This window comes from Hyperolius riggenbachi, chromosome 7 (genome assembly GCF_040937935.1).
Source record: "Hyperolius riggenbachi isolate aHypRig1 chromosome 7, aHypRig1.pri, whole genome shotgun sequence".
Lineage (NCBI taxonomy): Eukaryota > Metazoa > Chordata > Amphibia > Anura > Hyperoliidae > Hyperolius > Hyperolius riggenbachi.
In genome coordinates, this window is record NC_090652.1 from 250,719,966 (window position 1) to 250,741,103 (window position 21,138).

At 43.5% G+C, this 21,138-nt stretch overlaps 1 protein-coding gene across 4 annotated transcripts in view; it reads left to right on the top strand.

The window, feature by feature from the left end:
* Positions 1–21,138, top strand: part of MAP3K20 (mitogen-activated protein kinase kinase kinase 20) — a 291,544-nt gene that overhangs the window by 20,887 nt on the left and 249,519 nt on the right. The window contains exon 2 of one of the 4 annotated variants that reach the window (XM_068245494.1): positions 1,791–2,010. The exons of 2 other annotated variants lie outside the window; for them this stretch is intronic. The gene's annotated coding sequence lies outside the window, so the exon portion shown is untranslated. Of the gene's footprint in view, positions 1–1,790; positions 2,011–19,114; positions 19,175–21,138 lie in introns of those variants that run through there. One more of the 4 variants, XM_068245496.1, reaches the window with a different exon arrangement.

Here is a 21,138-nt window from a genome sequence, read left to right on the forward strand (position 1 = left end):
GTCTTGGTGTGTAAGCAGCCTTAAAGGGAATCTGAAGTGAAAATGTATTATATAATAAATTGAACGTGTAGTACAGCTAAAAAGCAAACTGAGTCTATTTCCAGAACAGGAAGAAACTTAACTTATCTATGCAGAAGAGCTTCTCTGAGCTCTCCGAATAATTGTTAGCTACAGTCCTGTTTTCTGAAGCACTTCTACATTGAAGAAACATTGAAGGACAACTTCAGATAAGATTTCACTGCAGAGTTCAAAGGGTAATTACATCTGCTCTGATTCATAGTTTAAAACACAGAGTGTAGTTTGTAAACTGAAAATATGACAGCATTATCTATCTATCTATCTATCTATCTATCTATCTATCTATCTATCGTAGATTCACATTAAAGGCATTCAAACTATGAATTAACACATGTGGAAGTATAGTACATAACCAAAAAGTGTGAAACTGAAAAATGTCATATTCTAGGTTCTTCAAAGTAGCCACCTTTTTGCTTTGATTACTGCTTTGCATTCTCTTGATAAGCTTCAAGAGGTAGCCACCTGAAATGGCTTTCACTTCACAGGTGTGCACTGTCAGGTTTAATAAGTGTGATTTCTTGCCTTATAAATGGTGTTGGGACTATCAGTTGTGTTGTGGAGAAGTCCGGTGGATACACAGCTGATAGTCCTACTGAATAGACTGTTAGAATTTGTATTATGGCAAGAAAAAAGCAGCTAAGAAAACAGTGGCCATTATTACTTTAAGAAATTAAGGTCAGTCAGTACGAAAAATTGGGAAAACTTTGAAAATGTCCCCGAGTGCAGTCTCAAAAACCATCAAACACTAAAAAGAAACTGGCTCAGATGCGGACCACCCCAGGAAAGGAAGACCAAGAGTCACCTTTGCTGCGGAGTATAAGTTCATTAGTCACCAGCCTCAGAAATCGCAGGTTAGCAGCAGCTCAGATTGGAGACCAGGTCAATGCCATACAGAGTTCTAGCAGCAGATACATCTCTAGAACAACTGTTAAGAGGAGACTGTGACTCAGGCCTTCATGGTAGAATATCTGCTAGGAAACCACTGCTGAGGACAGACAACAAGCAGAAGAGACTTGTGTGGCCTAAAGCCTAGGTTCTCAACGTGTGGTACATGTACCCCAGGGGGTACTTCTGATGGTTCCAGGGCGTACTCGGGCTTCATATACTTAACCAAGAATAACACATTTTAAAGTTGTTGTTTTTTTTTGTTTTTTTTTTTTTTGTTTTTTTTTTTTGCTTTAGAAAATAAGCGCCACCAAATTAGTGTTTTAGTTGATATAACGCAATAGTAAATGCTTGGAAATTGTTTAGAACCAATTATCATGTACTACAATTAAATATATATTTGTCGAGGGGTTCTTGTGATAATGTTTACAATGCTAGAGGGTACTTGGTGCGTACATGGTTTTAAAAGGGGTACATACCAGTAAAATGTTGTGAAACACTGGCCTAAAGAACACAAGGAATGGACATTAGACCAGTGGAAATCTGTGCTTTGGTCTGAGGAGTTCAAATTTGAGATTTTTGGCTCCAACCACCGAGTCTTTGTGCGATGCAAATAAGGGGAACGGATGGTCTCTACATGCCTGGTTCCCATTGTGAGGCATGGAGGAGGAGGTGTGATGGTGTGGGGGTGCTTTGCTGGTGACACTGTTGGGGATTTATTCAAAATTGAAGGAATACTGAACCAGCATGGCTACCACAGCATCTTGCAGCTGCATGCTATTCCATCCAGTTTGCGTTTAGTTGGACCATCATTTATTTTTCAACAGGACAATGACCCCAAACACACCTCCAGGCTGTGTAAAGGCTATTTGACCAGGAAGGAGAGTGATGGGGTGCTGCGCCAGATGACCTGGCCTCCACAGTCACCAGACCTGAACCCAATCAGGATGGTTTGGGGTGAGCTGGACCGCAGAGTGAAGGCAAAAGGCCCAACAAGTGCTAAGCATCTCTGGGAACTCCTTCAAGACTGTTGGAAGACCATTTCAGGTAACTACCTCTTGAAGCTCATCAAGAGTGTGCAAAGCAGTAAACCAAGCAAAAGGTGGCTACTTTGAAGAACCTAGAATATGACATACTAGCCGTCCTGCGGCGTAGCATACGCCGAGCTGGAGGGGGTAGCGGGCAGGAAAGGGGGTATTGGGCACAGCGGTGGGGAGGGGGGTTGGACCCCCCTTCCTCACCTGGGTCCCCCATATGCGCTCCCCCTCTAGCTTAAGTTCAGCAGCAGCCGCCGCTATTAGTAAGAGGCAGCGGGCGGGGATGACTCGCCTCTTCCACGTTCCAGCATGCGTTCCACTGTCGTCACTTCCTGCAATGCCGCCCACTGTATTGTAAGGGGACGGCATTGCAGGAAGTGACGACAGTGGAACGCGGAAGAGGCGAGTCATCCCCGCCCACTGCCTCTTACTAATAGCAGCGGCTGCTGCTGAACTTAAGCTAGAGGGGGAGTGCAGATGGGGGACCCAGGTGAGGGAGGGGGAGCCTCCAGCTCGGCGTCAAGTGTAGGACCGCCCCTGGGGGCAGGGCACTAGTCTTCTTGCTTGGACCAGCCCCTTCTTCTTGCTTGGATCGGCCCTGGGGGCAGGGCGCTACTTCTTGCTTGAAGTGTGTGTGTGTGTGTGTGTGTGTGTGTGTGTGTGTGTGTGTGTGTGTGTGTGTGTGTGTGTGTGTGTGTGTTTTTTTATATAACTGAAAATAAAACTGACTCTCTTCTTTGCTACTAATGTTTTATCAGTTATCCCTAATACACATAGAATTCATTATATTATACATTTTTGGGGTTGCTTGAGTCACTTTAAGGTGCCTATGACAGTTTGTATTAACTGTTCTAAAATTTGAGTTGTTTCATTAAAAGTAATTGACTGAAATCCTTTGTGACAAACTGGATTTTTTTTTTATGGAGTTAACTGGCAATGATTAATTGGTGACATGATTGGCATAAAAAGAGCAAGAGAGATGGAATATTATTTATAGAGGGCAGACATATTCCATAGCGCTGTACAACACGCAGTACCTACAACAATGGGAGCATAGATATATGTGCAGCTCAACATACTGTAAATCAGGAACACCAGTGACACAGTACAGATACATACTGATAGATGTTCATTTGATAAATCGCACAGAAACCGGAAACGAGGGGGAGGTCCCTGCCCTTGCGAGCTAACAATCTAGAGGCTGTTGGGGTTGAGACCCTGGAGAAGTAGATGAGGGGGTTAGCAGATGAGTCTGTGACCTTTTTTAAATTCTATCTATGGCAAATAATATGCTTGTCTGAAAAGGTATGTCTTGAGGGTAAACTTCACAACTTCCAGGCTTAGAGCAAGACTGATGGGCTGCGGTAGAGAGTTCCAAGTAAGAGATGACACTTGTGAGAAGTCCTGGATGGGAGAGTGAGAGGAGGTGCCCAAGCTGTATAACAAGATAGTATTCTACTGAAACACTGTGCAGACCAATAGTGCAACAGCTGAAGAATAACCCTCCTCAATGTAACATTTAGTTCCACTTTTAAGTGCTTGGTTAGAAGTTTTTCAAATATTTATAAAGCAAATCTTTCTGGGGGGAACAAAAGAAAACATCGGACCTTGTGGATCTCCTCTATATATTACATAGCCTGGTTCTAGTTGGATCTTTGTACATTTACTTTTTCTCCTCTTTAGATTTTCAGAGCTTCCCTGCATCCCCAGCTTTACACACACAACAGGGAAGCACACTTGAAAGTGAAACCACAGAATTTAGCTGTAATGTTCAGATTTTCATTACAAATTCACATGCTGCCTTGAGGACGTAGACCTGTCATGCATGTTATGGGCTGCTAATGTGCTTGAGTTACTTAAAGAGGCCCTGCAGTGACAGAGTGCAATAAGTTACTCAGGATACCCACTTTTACAGTAACTTTCCCGGTTTCAGCACCAGGAATCCTTACTATATCTATATATTGCTGTATATTAATATGTAACCCCACCATTGATGCTTAGCCTAGGCTGTTTAGCTATGCAGTATTCTCCTCCCAGGGTATTCTGGTAGACCAGGTATATTTTCTACTGGCTTCAATACTCTCAGTAAACAAACATTTTGCAGAGTTCACCTGCCAGTATATATATCAGCTTTCTAATTTTATTTTGCTAATCGCCAAGACTCAATATAAAAAAATTAAACGTGAGGGTTGTACCACACTGGAATGCTTTTTGACCGTCAGCGCTGCGTTTGGGTTTTTGAAAAAACTGCTCTCATTGCCTTGCAAAAGTGCCATAAACGTCAAATCGCGATTGCAGCAATTTTGCTGTAATTTCACTGCAACTTTTAATGCAAGTAAAGGAGGATGGATTCTGGCACTCCAGTGCAAGGATTCTTTATTTAACCACTTGAGGACCGCTGTGTTAAACTCCCCTAAAGACCAGGCCATTTTTCTTAAATTGGGCCACTGCTGCTTTAAGGGCCTGCTGCAGGACCACACAACTCTGCACACAAGTGATTTCCCCCCCCCCCTTTTCTCCCCACCAACAGAGCTCTCTGTTGGTGGGGTCTGATCTCTTCCCTAGTGTTTATTTACTTATAAATGTTTTGTTTTTTTGTTTTTTTTGTTTTACTATTTTCTGAAATCCCTCCCTCCAGCCAGCCAATCACAGCGATCGGCTGTCATAGGCTTCAGCCTATAAGAGCCGATTGCTCTCCTGTGTCCCAGGGGGACAGCCGTGTCACACGGCTGTCCCCAGGACAGCGCTGCCTTAGATCGCTGCGCTGTACTATGTTAATAGACGGCGGTTTCGCCATCTAATAGTCTACTAGCGGCGATCACCACTGGGAGACTGAAGGTGGATGTCCTGCTGGCCCCGTTGAAAGCTGTTCACGCCAAACGGCGTGGAGCGGTCCCGTGGCTGCCGCCGCATTCACGCCACTCAGCGTGGAGCGGTCGGCAACTATTTAAGCACGGTAGAAAACTACAACCGGTAAAAAGTTCTGCCTGTGTAGACAGCTGTTTCACGTGTTTCCACGCCTCCTCAGGATGCCAAGGCTTTAAAGAGACACTAAAGCGGAAAAAAAATTGATATAATGAATTGTATGTGTAGTACAGCTAAGAAATAAAACATTAGGAGCAAAGACATAATTCTAATATTGTTTCCAGTACAGGAAGAGTTAAGACACACCAGTTATCTATGCAAAAGAGCCACTGAGCTCCACAACTTTCAAAGTCGCAGAGAGCTCTGTCTTCTGAAGCTTATCTTATGTGTCAGTCACTGTATTGTTTTTTTTCCAGCAGAGCACAGTTAAGAAGTTAACTAGCCTGCTCTGTAAAATCATTTAGAATGCTGAGTAGTGAGTAAACTGCAAATATTAGAGAATGATGCAATGTTATTAAAAAAAACAAAAAAAACTATATAACTGAACATAAAAATATTTTATTTGCTGCTAATGTTCTAGTAATTATCTGTACTACACAACCGGTTCATTATATCACATTTTTTTCCCCTTCAGTGTCTCTTTAATGCAAGTGAATGGGAGTGTTTTTTGTTTAATTTTTTTAAACACGACATTAACTGTTGAGAAGTGCTCTGCAGTGTCTCAACCCTGATTCGTGATGTTGTTTTTCAGGAAGTGCGATGCCTTCTTGTTCAATTGTAAACTATGGTTGCAGCAAAAATTGCACAGTAATTGCATAAATAGATTACATTTGTGTTTCATGATTCCTAGTCTTTACTATTCCTAGGAATTGCAAATTGTACAGAAATTGTATTTTTTTTCCCCCTGTGCTGTTTTCTGTGCACTCGCACAGAAATGCAGCATGTTTGTAAGCCTGTGAGGTCACATCACTCTAGTGGTAATAATGTACCACAATTGGTATTTTGCGTTTGGGGATAAAAAAGCATGTGATCATGACAATGGCTCAGAGTACACCTAGTGGAGATGATTAATGGCACGGAAATTGTTGGTCTAGCAGTCAGTTGCTGTGGGGGCAATCACACTTGTGGTTGGTATGCTGTGCAGTTCAGAACCTCCACATGTTACTTTTGACAGGTGTAAATTGGCATGGTGCTATGTTATGTCAATGGGAATCGATTATAAAAAAACATCATCCAGATACTTGCTTAATTAGAGAGAAGGCTCTGAATCCTATAGAGCCTTCCCGCTCCTCTCTTGTTCCCTGTTCCAGCGCTGGCTCCCCGGTAGCAGCATTTGACCAAATTGGTCAAATACTGCTCTCTGCCACTTTGTAAGTTTTCGGGAGCACTTGGCCGCTCCAAACTGCGCACAGGAATGCATTCTCTCACACACTCGTGCGTGCGCAGTATGGAGCCGCCTGTCTTTGGGAGGACTCTGTTCCTGAAGACTTCCGAAGTCCCCCGCGGCGGAACTTCGAACGGGGAGCCAGCGCTTAACCACTTGAGGACCACAGTGTTAAACCCCCCTAAAGACCAGGCCATTTTTCTGTTAATAGGCCACTGCAGCTTTAAGGCCAAGCTGCAGGGCCACACAACACAGCACACAAGTGATTTCCCCCCCCTTTCTCCCCACCAACGGAGCACTTTGTTGGTGGAGTCTGATCACTCCCCCTGTGTTTATTTTATTTTTATTTTTTTTGTAAATTTATTTTTTAATAAATATAGGGATGTTTCTTTCTTTCTTTTTTTTTTTTTTTTTTTTTTTTTCCCCTCCCTCCCTGCAGCCAGCCAATCATGGCGATCGGCTGTCATAGGCTTCAGCCTATGCGTCACACGGCTGTCCCCAGTACAGTGCTGCTGCAGATCGCAGCGCTGTACTAAGTAAAAAGAGCGTTGATCGCCGCTGGGAGACCGCGCCGCCTACCAAGTAGGATATGTGAGCGCGATCTCTTGCAGTAGCCGGCCCCAGGACTTGATGCCAATTGGCGTTAGGCGGTCCTGGGGCTGCAGACGCAGTCACGCCCATTGGTGTGACGCGGTCTTCTGGTAGTTAATGAAGGGGACCGTGAAAGGGAAGGCTCTATACGCAGTGTTCCCCAACCCTGTCCTCAAGGCCCACCAACCGTGCATGTTTTGTGGAAATCCACAGAGGTAGTTAAAGGACAACTGTTGCTAGAGGTATATGGAGGCGGCCATATGTATTTCCTTTTAAACAATACCAGTTGCCTGACAGCCCTGCTGGTCTGTTTGGCTGCAGTGGTGTCTGAATAACACCAGAAACAAGCATGCAGCAAATCTTGTCAGATGTGACAATGTCAGAAACACCTGATCTGCTCCATGCTTGGTTCAGGGTGTATGGCTAAAAGTATTAGAGGCTGAGGATCAGCAGGATAGCCAGGCAACTGGTATTGCATAAAATAAAGTAAATATGGCAGCCTCCATGTCCCTCTCACTACAGTTGTCCTTTAATCAGCTCTGCTGAGACACTAATTACCCCACCTGTGCATGTTTGTGGTTTTCTGCAAAACATCTGCTGTTGGTGGGCCTTGAGAACAGGTTTGGGGAACTGTGCTGTATAGGGCCCAGAGCCTTTCTTTTCCGTAGGTAAGTATCTGGCTGATCTTTCTTTATAATAGCTTCCCATTGACTTTAGGCACTGTCCCTTCCAGTTCAGGGCAGGCTGATTAGTGTGCTGCTGACCCGCGCTGTCCATAGTCAGCCCTGTAGCCTCCCGACCTGTAACAAGCTCTTGTGATGCACCTCCCTCTTGCAGTGTTGTAGCTGCTGTCCAGTAGGTACAGAAGGCAGACACTGGAGCAAACTGGGAGTGCAGGAAGGTAGGTTAGTGTGAAGGGGGCAGCATATTGATTGTTCTTATTTAAGCAGGAAAAGTGAAGGAGGGTCCAAAAGGAAATGCCTACGAATAGGGAAGCCTCTGGATCGTATATAGGCTTCCATCACTCCTCTTCTGGCACGTGCTGTGCCGCGGCTCAGTACACTTTAATTATGAGCGCAGTAGACATGCACAATCCACATGTACAGCTCCAGGGCTAGGCAGACAGCATTTGGATTTTTTTCTTGCTGTCCCTATCTGTAAAAAACATCTATAACGTCCTAGCTGGATAAGATAGAGGAGCTCTCCGCTGTGTCCGTTCTGATGTCAGTCTATCCGGTAGCACTCTAGACAAACTGTATGCAGGAGGCAATGCAGACCGCTGGCACAATCAATTTATGCTTTTTTTCACTTTTTTTTTTTTTAACAATAAAACTTTGTCACATTTTTATTGCAACATTTGTTACAGTAAGTGGAATGCATTCCATTTACTGAAACAAATGTTGCAATAAAATGTAAAAGACTGTAATTGATGGTGCCATTGCTTCCTGTTTAATGTCCTAGCCAGTCAGCAAGTAAAGACACCTCCAGTGATAGAGCAAAAAATAAAATATTCATTTTAGAGAAGGGAAGGAGTTAGAACCCCAAACTAGTTTTGCTTGCACCCCATTTCCTGGCTATACAGGTGTAATGACATCCTGCTGCCCACCGTATTTTACTGCCACGTCATCGTGTTTTCTAGCAGGCGCATGCACAGTACATATCAACTTATGCTACTAATATCTTTGCAGCTATTCCTCCCACACTTGTCAAATGTTTATGGTATGAAGGGGGACCCCCTGAGCTATGTCTGTGCCAAAGTGCAGCCATTGCCACTGGTTTCCGAGGTATGGCATAGAAACCTATCATTTGAACCAGTCTGGCTGGGGGTTGCAAATTAGCACAGAGGTAGTGGGATTCCCTCAATACCCTTACATTTGGGGTGTGTAGGAGGCATACAATATTAAAGAATTTAGGGGTGAACTGTAATTGAAAATACCAGGGCTGTGGAGTCTGAGTTGGAGTCGGAGTAGAGGAGTCTGAGTCGGGGCAATTTTGGGCACCCGGAGTTGGAGTCGTGGTTTCAGAAACTGAGGAGTCGGGAGTCGCATGATTTTTGTACAAAATCCACAGCCCTGTTAAGTATTAAACTAAGGAGTCTGAGAAATTTTGGGTACCCGGAGTTGGAGTCGGAGCCGTGGTTTCAGAAACTGAGGAGTCGGAAGATTTTTGTACCGACTCCACAGCCCTGGAAAATACTGCATACACGCAGTGACGTAGGCAGCAGTAGGACAGCAAAGAGTGACATTACACCAGGTTTACTAGTTGTTGGGGGTGGCCATAAAACTTTATGAAGGTCCTGTTAGGGAAAATATCTCCATCTGGAACAAAGACAGAAGTAAAAGCCTCCAAAAGCATAAATAACAAACAAAAAAAAAATCTGTAACCCATTTCCATGTTATCCAAAATAAAAAAATAATCAAACAAAATTCTGGAGTTGAGCTTTAACCCATTAGCAGCCATAATTAAGTTATCTCGTGTATGATAATTTGGGGCAAGGCTGCTGCAGCCGGCTATAAAGGGCTAATGGCAGAGCCGATCAGGTAAATATCAAGAACCCTTTGTGCCACTCTGCATTAGGCTGCGGGAGGCACACTGGAGAGGCATAAAATAACATGGCGCCGCAGTTCACATAAAAATTTTAAATAAAAATGGCTGGTAATTGTTTTTAATAAAGTTTGGAGAATTGGTCTTTACTAGTTTGGTAAATTTACTTTTATTACCTGGTTGCATGTGTGAATGAGACCTAAAACAGTTCTGAACCCCAAGCTAAATGGTCGTGTTTTGGAGCAGCCCGAAGATGAAAAGTGCAGAGGACAGTCAGGTCTGATTTGGGTGCTCACAGACTTGAGATTATCTGTTGTCTCTGTCTATAGGTACCTTGCAGTCTCACTCATCCTAGTATTTTCACACTGCTACAGTAACGGATAAAAAGCACGGAGACGCAGCTCCTGGTACTACAGTAACTGATAAAAAGCACGGAGACACAGCTCCTGATACTACAGTAACGGATAAAAAGCACGGAGACACAGCTCCTGGTACTACAGTAACTGATAAAAAGCACGGAGACACAGCTCCTGATACTACAGTAACAGATAAAAAGCACGGAGACACAGCTCCTGGTACTACAGTAACGGATAAAAAGCACGGAGACACAGCTCCTGGTACTACAGTAACGGATAAAAAGCAGGGAGACACCGCTCCTGGTACTACAGTGACGGATAAAAAGCACAGACACAGCTCCTTATACTACAGTAACGGATAAAAAGCAGGGAGACACCGCTCCTGGTATTACAGTGACGGATAAAAAGCATGGAGACACAGCTCCTGATACTACAGTGACGGATAAAAAGCATGGAGACACAGCTCCTGATACTACAGTAACTGATAAAAAGCATGGAGACACAGCTCCTGATACTACAGTAACGGATAAAAAGCACGGAGACACAGCTCCTTATACTACAGTAACTGATAAAAAGCACGGAGACACAGCTCCTGGTACTACAGTAACTGATAAAAAGCATGGAGACACAGCTCCTGGTACTACAGTAATGGATAAAAAGCACGGAGACGCAGCTCCTGGTACTACAGTACCGGATAAAAAGCACAGAGACACAGCTCCTGGTACTACAGTAACTGATAAAAAGCACGGAGACACAGCTCCTGGTACTACAGTAACTGATAAAAAGCACGGAGACACAGCTCCTGGTACTACAGTAACTGATAAAAAGCACGGAGACACAGCTCCTGGTACTACAGTAATGGATAAAAAGCACGGAGACGCAGCTCCTGGTACTACAGTACCGGATAAAAAGCAAAGAGACACAGCTCCTGGTACTACAGTAACTGATAAAAAGCACGGAGAGACAGCTCCTGATACTACAGTAACGGATAAAAAGCACGGAGACACAGCTCCTGGTACTACAGTAACTGATAAAAAGCACGGAGACACAGCTCCTGATACTACAGTAACTGATAAAAAGCACGGAGACACAGCTCCTGGTACTACAGTACCGGATAAAAAGCACAGAGACACAGCTCCTGATACTGCAGTAACATTTTGTACCTTATCGAAGAAAAGTTTTATTTAAAGGTTAAAGTACAGAATTTTATTTTAATATACAGGTATTTATTTTGTTACTATGTAAAAAAAAATAAAAAAATTATGAAACAAATTAAACATTTTAAACCTTTTACAGTAGTTTCTTTTTTGGGACTCCACTTTCTGGTTTGACTGGTAAGGTCTTAAGAATAGTGTATTGTGTTACCGCTGCAGCAAACAAGGCTTAATATTACTGTAGCGAGGGGTGCGTACGCACGTGGTTCTTGGCCAAGGTTGCCACTCGATAAAATAAAATATGCCCCGATGTGCTGGTGAGAGATCCTGAGTGTTTGATCTTGCATCTTGATCATATATAATATAGTATTATTGTGATATTATAATGTCGCGTACACCCTCATGTTCTTTTTGCCTTCTTCTCCAGAGCAATTTCTGGTGACCTTTTTTAAAAACATTTTTATACAAACATTGATGGGGGGAAAAATAAAATGCAAAATTGAGCTATCTAAAACTAATATAAAAATGTATTGCACTCACAAATACAAAATAGTTCTAATAGACCATAAAAAAGGACCTCAAACCCAGGCCTGTGGAGTTGGAGTCGGAGCAATTTTGGGTACCTGGAGTTGGAGTTGATGGTTTCATAAACCTGAGGAGTCAGTTGGAGTCGGATGATTTTTGTACCGACTCCACAGCCCTGCGCAAACCAGACTGGAGATAGGCACACTGCAAAGGAATATAATTTTTTTTAAAGTGAATGCTAGAAATTTTTGTAAAATCACTGCAAAATAGCTGAATCTATGTGTTAAAGTACAAATGCAGCAACAATTGCATTTGGAGAAATTGCTCCTGTGGAATCCCCTCCATTGACTTACAGTAACCTAGCATTTAGGAACTGCCAGCGATTCCAAAGATTGGCAGAAACCTTTCCTGAGAGTCCCCAGTCTTACATCTTCTAATTTGGGGAATAATTAGTGTTCACAGTATTACAGCGCTAAAACCAAACGTTAAATCAGAGGTGGCTCGCACTATATATAGCTACCAATCCCAATGTAAAATCAACAGTTCAAAATAGTTGCGCTCAGAACCTGCTACGATTACAACTTATCTCATGAGGGTGAGCAGGGAGCCTGTACCTGTCTGAGGATGTTGGATGATTGTGGCTGGAGGTAGTCCCCGCCCCCCTAACACATCACAGTTGTAGCAAGTTTGCTCGCACTAATGGGGTGACAGCTTCTATAACAGTCTGCACTCGTATTGCCTATATGTGTTTTTCTTTGAGGTGTGTTAATGGTCAAGGGGATACTACAGAAGGAAGTGGACTGATTGATGCATGAACTGAGCGCAACTATTTTTTGAGCTGTTGATTTTACATTGGGGAATAATTAAACCCCCATTCTCCCTATTGGCTTATTTTTACTTCTGAGGAGTAAGCAAGATTTTTTTTATTTTTTTTTTTTCTAGATCCATCGCTTGCCAAACTAGTAGGTAGGTATTTATTTAATAATTCCTTACACGGCTAATAAAAATATCGGCAATGAACCTAATGCAAGACATTTTTTTTTTTTAAAACATAGTTTTTATTTTTATCTATAACACCAACCATACAGGGTGAGATAATAACAAATCGAACAGATTTAGTACAATACTAAGATATGAAACGCAATTAAGCATATCACATTTGTAAACGTTCATTTGTTCAACTTTTCTAAAATTTAACTGGTCCCACCTGATTTCCCATTTCCCACCCCCCCCCCCTCCCCTCTGTCATCTCTGGGAGCAGCTGTTGTTCTTGATAGTATTAAGAAATGTCGAGTCGACCCAAGGATCCCTGCAAATGACTCATCAGATACCACTTAGTGTATTTAAAATGTTCCATTATTGCTTTTATTTCCAGGTCCGAGAAAGATGCCAGGATAAATAGTTTCCACTTCTTGAAGAAGCTAGCTGTTTTCTTATCTTTTTGTATAATAGCCTCAAGTTTGTCTTGGTTAGAGGTGATAAAGTTCTTCCTGAACATCCCAGACCGTCGGGGCGCTGGGGAAAATCCATTTGTTAAAGATGACTTTACGCGAGGCTATAACGATCAGATGAGTCAGTTTGGACGGACTGGATCTGGTTACACCAGGGGTATCCTGGCTTTGAGGCTCGAAATAGTTGAACAACATCATTAGTGGGTCTAGATTCAATTGAACCCTGCACATCGCTTTCGCATACGCCATAATGTCATGCCAGAACTTAACTATTGTCGGGCAGGCCCAGAGACAATGATAGATATCTGCATTCTGCAGTGAGCACTTGGGACATCTCGGCGAGTAACATGCCGGGGGGATCTTGTATTTAATGTTAAAGGCATATTTTGCTCTATGGATTAGCTTTAACTGTGACTCCCTCCAGTTTTCGCCTGGTGCTATTTTATGCACTATTCTATATCCTTCCAGTATTTTTCCCTCAACATTATCAATGGGAATGTCTCTTTTCCACTTGGATAAATTATTTTGTGCCTTTTCTGACAACTCAATCTCTTGTAACCTGGAATGAATTTCCGAAAGTGAAACTTGATACTTTTGCGGAGAGATAAACCTGTCGAAGGGAGTTGGCATTGCTATATCTGAAATATTAGTCAGTTTAGTCTGTATGAAAGACTTCAATTGGCAGTAATATAAGAAATGGGCCTTAGGAATGTTGAATTTAGATCTGATCTCTGGGAATGAGAAAAGTCTCCCCTTACGCATGTCACAGAGTTGCCCCAAGCGCTCTATGCCCCTGTCCAGCCAGGCCAGGAATCCTCCATGGGCTAGGCTAGCTGGGAAACCTGGTAATCCCCAGAAGGGCATATATTTTGAAATCTGTTGAGGTGCCCCGAGGATTTTCCTTATTGCCCTCCAGGCCTGGATAGTATATCTAATTACTTTGCTGTTTTTCAGTTTTGGGGGTATATGCTTTTGAGGTGTGTGTAGAAGGCCTGCTAGCGACCAAGGGTCTGTGAAGGCCGCCTCGAGAGAGTAGTTGGAATAAATGCTAGTCTTATTTAGCCAGTCCCTCACATGCCTAGTTAGACACGCTAAATTATATCGTCGGATGTCCGGGATTGCCAAGCCCCCCCACATTCTAGGGAGTGTTAACTTGTTTAGGGCTATCCTTGTCTTTTTATTTTTCCAAAGAAACCTATTAAATGCTCTATTAAGTTCTTTTACGTCCGAGTGTTTTAGCAGCAGCGGAATGGTTTGCAAAGGGTAGAGTAATCTACCGAAGGTCACTGATTTGATCAGGGCTGCTCTGCCCGCCAGGTTCATGGGCAGATTCTCCCAGCTTAGTAGTTGGCGCTTTAGGTCTTTGAACAACGGACCATAATTAAGGGGGTACAGCATGTTGGGATCTTTATGTATTTTGATGCCAAGGTATGTGATTACCGATTTAACCTTTACCGAGAGATGGTCCAAATTATGCTTAGGTGCCAAGGGGGATAGATATAGAAGTTCGCTTTTGGATACATTAATTTTGAACCCGCTGAAGGTGCCCACTTCTTGGATTATTTTAAGAGCTGTCTCTAACTGAGATGCAGGGTCCCTCAAGAATAAAAGAATGTCGTCTGCGAACATGGCCTGAGAAATCACTTCGTTACCAATTTCTATACCTGGTATTTTTTCCTCTAGTAATTTGATCAGGGGTTCCAAGGCTAGATTGAAAAGTAGGGGTGATAGGGGACAGCCTTGCCTTGTACCTTTTTCCAGGGGGAACCCTGTAGAGAGAAATCCTGGAGTATAAATTCTTGCAGTTGGATTTATATGCATTGCCCTAATTAGGTTCCTAATTCCCCCCTGGATATTCATTTTGTCCATTACTTTATTTAACCAGGTCCAGTTAACATTGTCGAAGGCCTTTTCGGCATCAATCATTAAGAGGGCATATTTGCTAGAGGATTTAGGGTAAGCTCTTACATAATCTTGAGCTATCAGGACTTTTCTTATGTTAGCTATCGCCGAACGATTTCGTACGAATCCCACCTGGTTCGGACTTACCAATTTAGGGAGGAGGTCCGCTAACCGGTCCGCCATTATTTTAGAAAGGAGTTTGAGATCTTGATTGATCAGTGAGATTGGTCGATACGACCCCGGGTCTAGATGGTCCTTTCCTTGTTTTGGTAGTAATTTGATATAGGCCATGTTCGCCGAAGAGGGGTAATGTCCTGTTTCCAATATTTTATTAAACAGTGAAGCTAAGTAAGGAGCTATCTCTTGCTTCAGAATTTTATAAAACTCTGGAGTAAGGCCATCGGGTCCTGGGGCTTTCTTATTGGCTAATCTCTTAATTGTGCCTCTGACCTCCTCTGGGGAGATGGGTGCATTCAGTGATTGTTGTTCTTCCTGCGATAGGGAGGGTAGAGATAGTTGATTGAACCATAGGGGGTATTGGGGCTCTAAGTGTTGTGATTGTGGTTGTTCACATAGTTTTTTATAGAAGTCCCTAAATATTTGACTAATTGCTTTGGGATTGGTGCATATCTGCCCTGTAGAAGATCTTAAATTGGTTATTACTGTTGTTGTATGTGGGGGTTTGGACATTCTAGACAGGAGTGTTCCCATTTTATTTCCAAATTTATAAAAGTACAGATCCCTGTACGATTTTAGATACCTTTCTCTGACTTTGAAGTCGGTGTCTGACTTTTTTTTTGCTGCTATCCATTTTACCCGCGATTCAGGGGAAGGGTTTGTAAGGTAATTTTTATGGGCGGACCGCAGCTCTTCCATTGAAGAGGTATAGGTTTCATGAGATTTCTTCCTCCTGCCCGCTACATAGCTGATTATTCTCCCTCTGAGCGTCGGTTTGGCCGCTTCCCAAAATAGAAATATATCATTATTATGTGCGGCATTATCATCCTTGTATTCCCACCACCATTGTATTAATAGTTGGGCAAAGCCTTCATCCTCGTATAGATATGAAGGAAAACGCCAGATGATATCAGTGCCTCTTGGGATTAAGGGAGAGAAAGCTAGTTGTATTGGGGCATGGTCAGAAATGACCAGATCAAGTATTTCTGATTGTTCTACTTGGGGCATTACCGAAGGCGACACCATTAGATAGTCCAGGCGGGACCAAACATTGTGAGGGATGGAGTGAAATGTAAATTCCTCCCCGTCTGGGTGTAGCTGTCTCCAACTGTCGCACAGGGAGGTAGACGCGATATAGTCATTTAGTAGTTTTGACTTTGTTAGGGTGAGACTGCTAGCTGGTATTCTCCTGGATCTATCTTCATGAGTATTAATAATGGCGTTGAAATCCCCTCCTTGTATAATTTTAGCCCCCCCCCTAACATTAGCACTTCCTTCGTAATCTCATTAAAGAAAGATTTATTCTCTTCATTAGGAGCATATACATTAAACAGCACTATCTCTTCTCCTGCTAGGCATAATTTGATCCACAGCCATCTACCCTCAGTGTCGCACTTATGGGCCTGAACTTGACCTTGAAGTGATTTCTTTAGTAAGATTAGCACCCCTGATTTGCGCCCCTTAGCCGGAGATCCAAAAACCTGACCCACCCATGATTTTTGCATGAATTTGAATTGATCTTGTGACAGATGGCATTCCTGGAGTAATGCTACATCAGTTTTAATTTTTTTGAGATGAGAAGCACTATTGAGCGTTTGCCCGGTGACCTCAGGCCCTTAACGTTCCATGACGTTATCTTTAGCGCCATGTGAATGATGTGCTATGGATCAAATCGTCTGGTGCCATATATACATATATCACAGCTACTTTATTTTTGCTCTCGAGATGACAGATCCCCCCCCCCAAAACAGCCCTCCCCCTCCCCTTCCCATTTCCCCCAGCTGACAAGTAATTTGAAGTGGAAGCTAAGCTGCTCCTAGGTGTCCCCGTAAGGTCCCTTTTCCTTGCTGGTAAGCTGAGGAACAAAAAAAGAAAAAAAGAAAAAAAAGTGTATAACCACCAAACGAAAACCTATCTACGTGACTTCTCTTCTTCCCTGGGTGGTCCCTTCATCCAGTCGTCTCCAGAGACATCCCTCCCGCCAGTTTCAGATCCTTAACTGTGATTTTGGAGTATCTTATGGATCTAGGAAATTGAGGGGGAGTCCCCAAACGAGATGAACAAAGAACTAGTAATAAAGTCAGAACCTGTCAACATAACAGATTGAAGAAACACAATTTTCGTGATAAGGCAGCGCCCCCTGCCTGCTGCATTTGAATGTTGTCAATCAGGCGTAGCATTATCTGCGCGCAAAAAGGACATGGCCTCAGTAGGTGACTGGAAAACATGCGTTTCGCCTTCATCGTCTGTGACCCTTAATATAGCTGGGTATTGTAGTGCAAATTTCCATTTTTTTTGGATACATAGTGCACAGGCCGGATTGAAGGTTTGACGTTTTTTTGATACCTCTGCAGAATAATCATTAAAGATAAATGCAAGACATTTTAAAAAAACAAAGGAAGGTAGAGTTTTCCGTGTGTTGTACTTTTATACACAGGTCTTTTGGATTCTAATACAGGGAGTGCAGAATTATTAGGCAAATGAGTATTTTGACCACATCATCCTCTTTATGCATGTTGTCCTACTCCAAGCTGTATAGGCTCGAAAGCCTACTACCAATTAAGCATATTAGGTGATGTGCATCTCTGTAATGAGAAGGGGTGTGGTCTAATGACATCAACACCCTATATCAGGTGTGCATAATTATTAGGCAGCTTCCTTTCCTTTGTCAAAATGGGTCAAAAGAAGGACTTGACAGGCTCAGAAAAGTCAAAAATAGTGAGATATCTTGCAAAGGGATGCACAAAGCTTCTGAAGAGTGATCATCGAACAATCAAGCGTTTCATTCAAAATAGTCAACAGGGTCGCAAGAAGCATGTGGAAAAACCAAGGCGCAAAATAACTGTCCATGAACTGAGAAAAGTCAAGCGTGCAGCTGCCAAGATGCCACTTGCCACCAGTATGGCCATATTTCAGAGCTGCAACATCACTGGAGTGCCCAAAAGCACAAGGTGTGCAATACTCAGAGACATGGCCAAGGTAAGAAAGGCTGAAAGACGACCACCACTGAACAAGACACACAAGCTGAAACGTCAAGACTGGCCAAGAAATATCTCTAGACTGATTTTTCTAAGGTTTTATGGACTGATGAAATGAGTGAGTCTTGATGGGCCAGATAGATGGGCCCGTGGCTGGATTGGTAAAGGGCAGAGAGCTCCAGTCCGACTCAGACGCCAGCAAGGTGGAGGTGGAGTACTGGTTTGGGCGGGTATCATACCAGATGAGCTTGTGGGGCCTTTTCGGGTTGAGGATGGAGTCAAGCTCAACTCCCAGTCCTACTGCCAGTTTCTGGAAGACACCTTCTTCAAGCAGTGGTACAGGAAGAAGTCTGCATCCTTCAAGAAAAACATGATTCTCATACAGGACAATGCTCCATCACACGCGTCCAAGTACTCCACAGCGTGGCTGGCAAGAAAGGGCACAGAAGAAAAACTAATGACATGGCCTCCTTGTTCACCTGATCTGAACCCCATTGAGAACCTGTGGTCCATCATAAAATGAGATTTACAAGGAGGGAAAACAGTACACCTCTCTGAACAGTGTCTGGGAGGCTGTGGTTGCTGCTGCATGCAATGTTGATGGTGAACAGATCAAAACACTGACAGAATCCATGGATGGCAGGCTTTTGAGTGTCCTTGCAAAGAAAGGTGGCTATATTGGTCACTGATTTGTTTTTGTTTTGTTTTTGAATGTCAGAAATGTATATTTGTGAATGTTGAGATGTTATATTGGTTTCACTGATAAAAATAAATAATTGAAATCGGTATATATTTGTTTTTTGTTAAGTTGCCTAATAATTATGCACAGTAATAGTCACCTGCACACACAGATATCCCCCTAAAATAGCTAAAACTAAAAACAAACTAAAAACTACTTTCAAAAATATTCAGCTTTGATATTAATGAGTTTTTGGGTTCATTGAGAACATGGTTGTTTAATAATAAAATTATTCCTCAAAAGTACAACTTGCCTAATAATTCTGCACTCCCTGTATATTCCATGAAATCTCCATAGTACTCACATGACCTACTTTTGATGTTGATTTTGTTTTAATCAGTAATCCATGAGATGTAAAATCGGGTATTACCGGATTGGTGACGGTGGTGGGTGGGGCTCCAGGTGGGGCGAGCACAGTCCACTTATTTTTGAAGGATTTGTCAATGCTGAGTTTTGTTACCATCTTTCTCTAAATACCTCTGACAGCGGACCTGGCACTCCATGAATGGTATTATGAAGGACTTTTAACAACCAATCCTCCAGGATGGCTGATACAAGAGAGGAAGCCTGCTCCACCCACCAAAGGAAACACCTCCAAATAAAACAATTAGGCAATTAGGTAGCCCTATAAATCCTCCCCTGCCTTCACTCCCTCAGTTCTAGTGTGTTTCCCACACCGAAGACACCTTACAAGGCAGGACTATACCTGTCTTCCAAGATCTTGGCGCCTCCTCCATGGATGGGACTGCGAGTGGAGCTCTCCCCGCTCTGGGTGGCTGCAGACGGGGTTTTCTGTGTCTCAGAGCGGCGGCGGCCTGGACGGAGTGTCGGGGTTGGCCGCATCCGCGGCGGGAGGTAGCGTGTCCGTATTGCCAGCATCCACAAGACTGGCGTTTGGTACGGATAGGCGCGCGGGGCACGCAACTCTCCTGTTTGTAGGAGGCGTCAGCATGATGACGCACTTCCGCTTCCGCTTAAGGGCGGAAGCATAGGCAGCGTTCCCCCGCCAGCCGCATCCTCGTGCAGAGATTCAGAGGGAAGGCATGGAGCAGGCAGACGCCTTTCCCTCTGAGCCCAGTGGATCCCAGAGCAGCGCACAGCCACCAGGACAGGTGAGAGCGGACAGAGTGAGCCTCTTTAGTGGAGTATTTTAACTCACTCTGTCCTCAATAAGTGCTAATATGATTGTCACAGGGCTGAAGGAAGATATATGTTTTTATTTTGTTTTGCAGACTGTCCCTTCTGTACCTGAGGACTCTAGTCATCCTCAGAAGGCTACTGACAAGGCCAGGCGCTGCAGACAGTGTGATGCTAAATTGTCTAAAACTTGGACTAGGTCACACTGCGATAAATGTTAAAAGTCTTCTTCTACCCCAAAGCCTCCAGACCCCACTGTTGTTATGTTGAACTTTATGGAGTCTATGAGAAAGGAGTTTTCGTCCACTTTTAAAACCTTTAGATCGGTTATGTCCGCCCCGGCCCAATGGACAATACCGCAGTTACCTACTTCTGCAGTGCCGGCAGTTCCAGCCCCACTTCTACCCACTCCCCCTCCCCCTCCTCCTCCGGTTGGGATACCGCCTAACCCTCTGGGGGTTCAGTCAGATTCGGGGTCTCTGGGGTTGGCGGTTGCCTCATCGGGGGAGGACTCTCTTGAGGAGGGCGAGGAAAGAAGTGAACCCGATTCAGACTTAGAAGATTTGGAGGGTGCTCCTCAAAAATTTTCTAAGTATCTGTTTAATGCAGAAGAAACTGCTGAACTTCTTAAAGCAGTATACGAGGCGGAGCAGCTACCTGAGCCAGCTGCTTCGTCTTCAGTAAGAGATGATATTTATGCAGGGTTGGAGTGTTCAGAGGGTAGAAGCTTTCCGGTACATCCGGCTATTCAAAAGCTTATTCAGTCTCAGTGGGAGGATCCGGAGAAAAGATTTTACATTCCCAGATCCTTTAAACGTAGATTCCCCTTTAAAGAGGAGGATATTGCCTTGTGGGACAAATGCCCGAAACTGGACGCTGCTTTGTCGCAGTATTCTAAAAATACTGATTTATCTTTTGAGGACGCAGGGGTCCTGAAAAACCCGATGGATAAAAAGGCGGAAAATTTACTTAAAAGGGCATGGGAATCCATCTCATTTTCCTTTAAACCAGCAATCTCAGCTATGTGCTTGTCTCGTAACTTAAACAAATGGCTGGCAGGGCTTAATAAGCATCTGGTGGATGGTACGCCTCATGCGACTATCCTGGAATCATTCCCTGTAATTGCACGTTCAGTGGCGTTCTTGGCCGATGCTGCGACTGAATCTTTAAAGTCTGCGGCGAGAGCTTTAGCTCTAATCAATACAGCAAGGCGGGCCTTATGGTTAAATACCTGGGAAGGCGATCTAGTTTCTAAACAGAAATTATGTGCTATGAGATTTGACGGTGACCATTTGTTTGGAAAAGGATTAGAGGATATTCGTGAAAGGTCTTCGG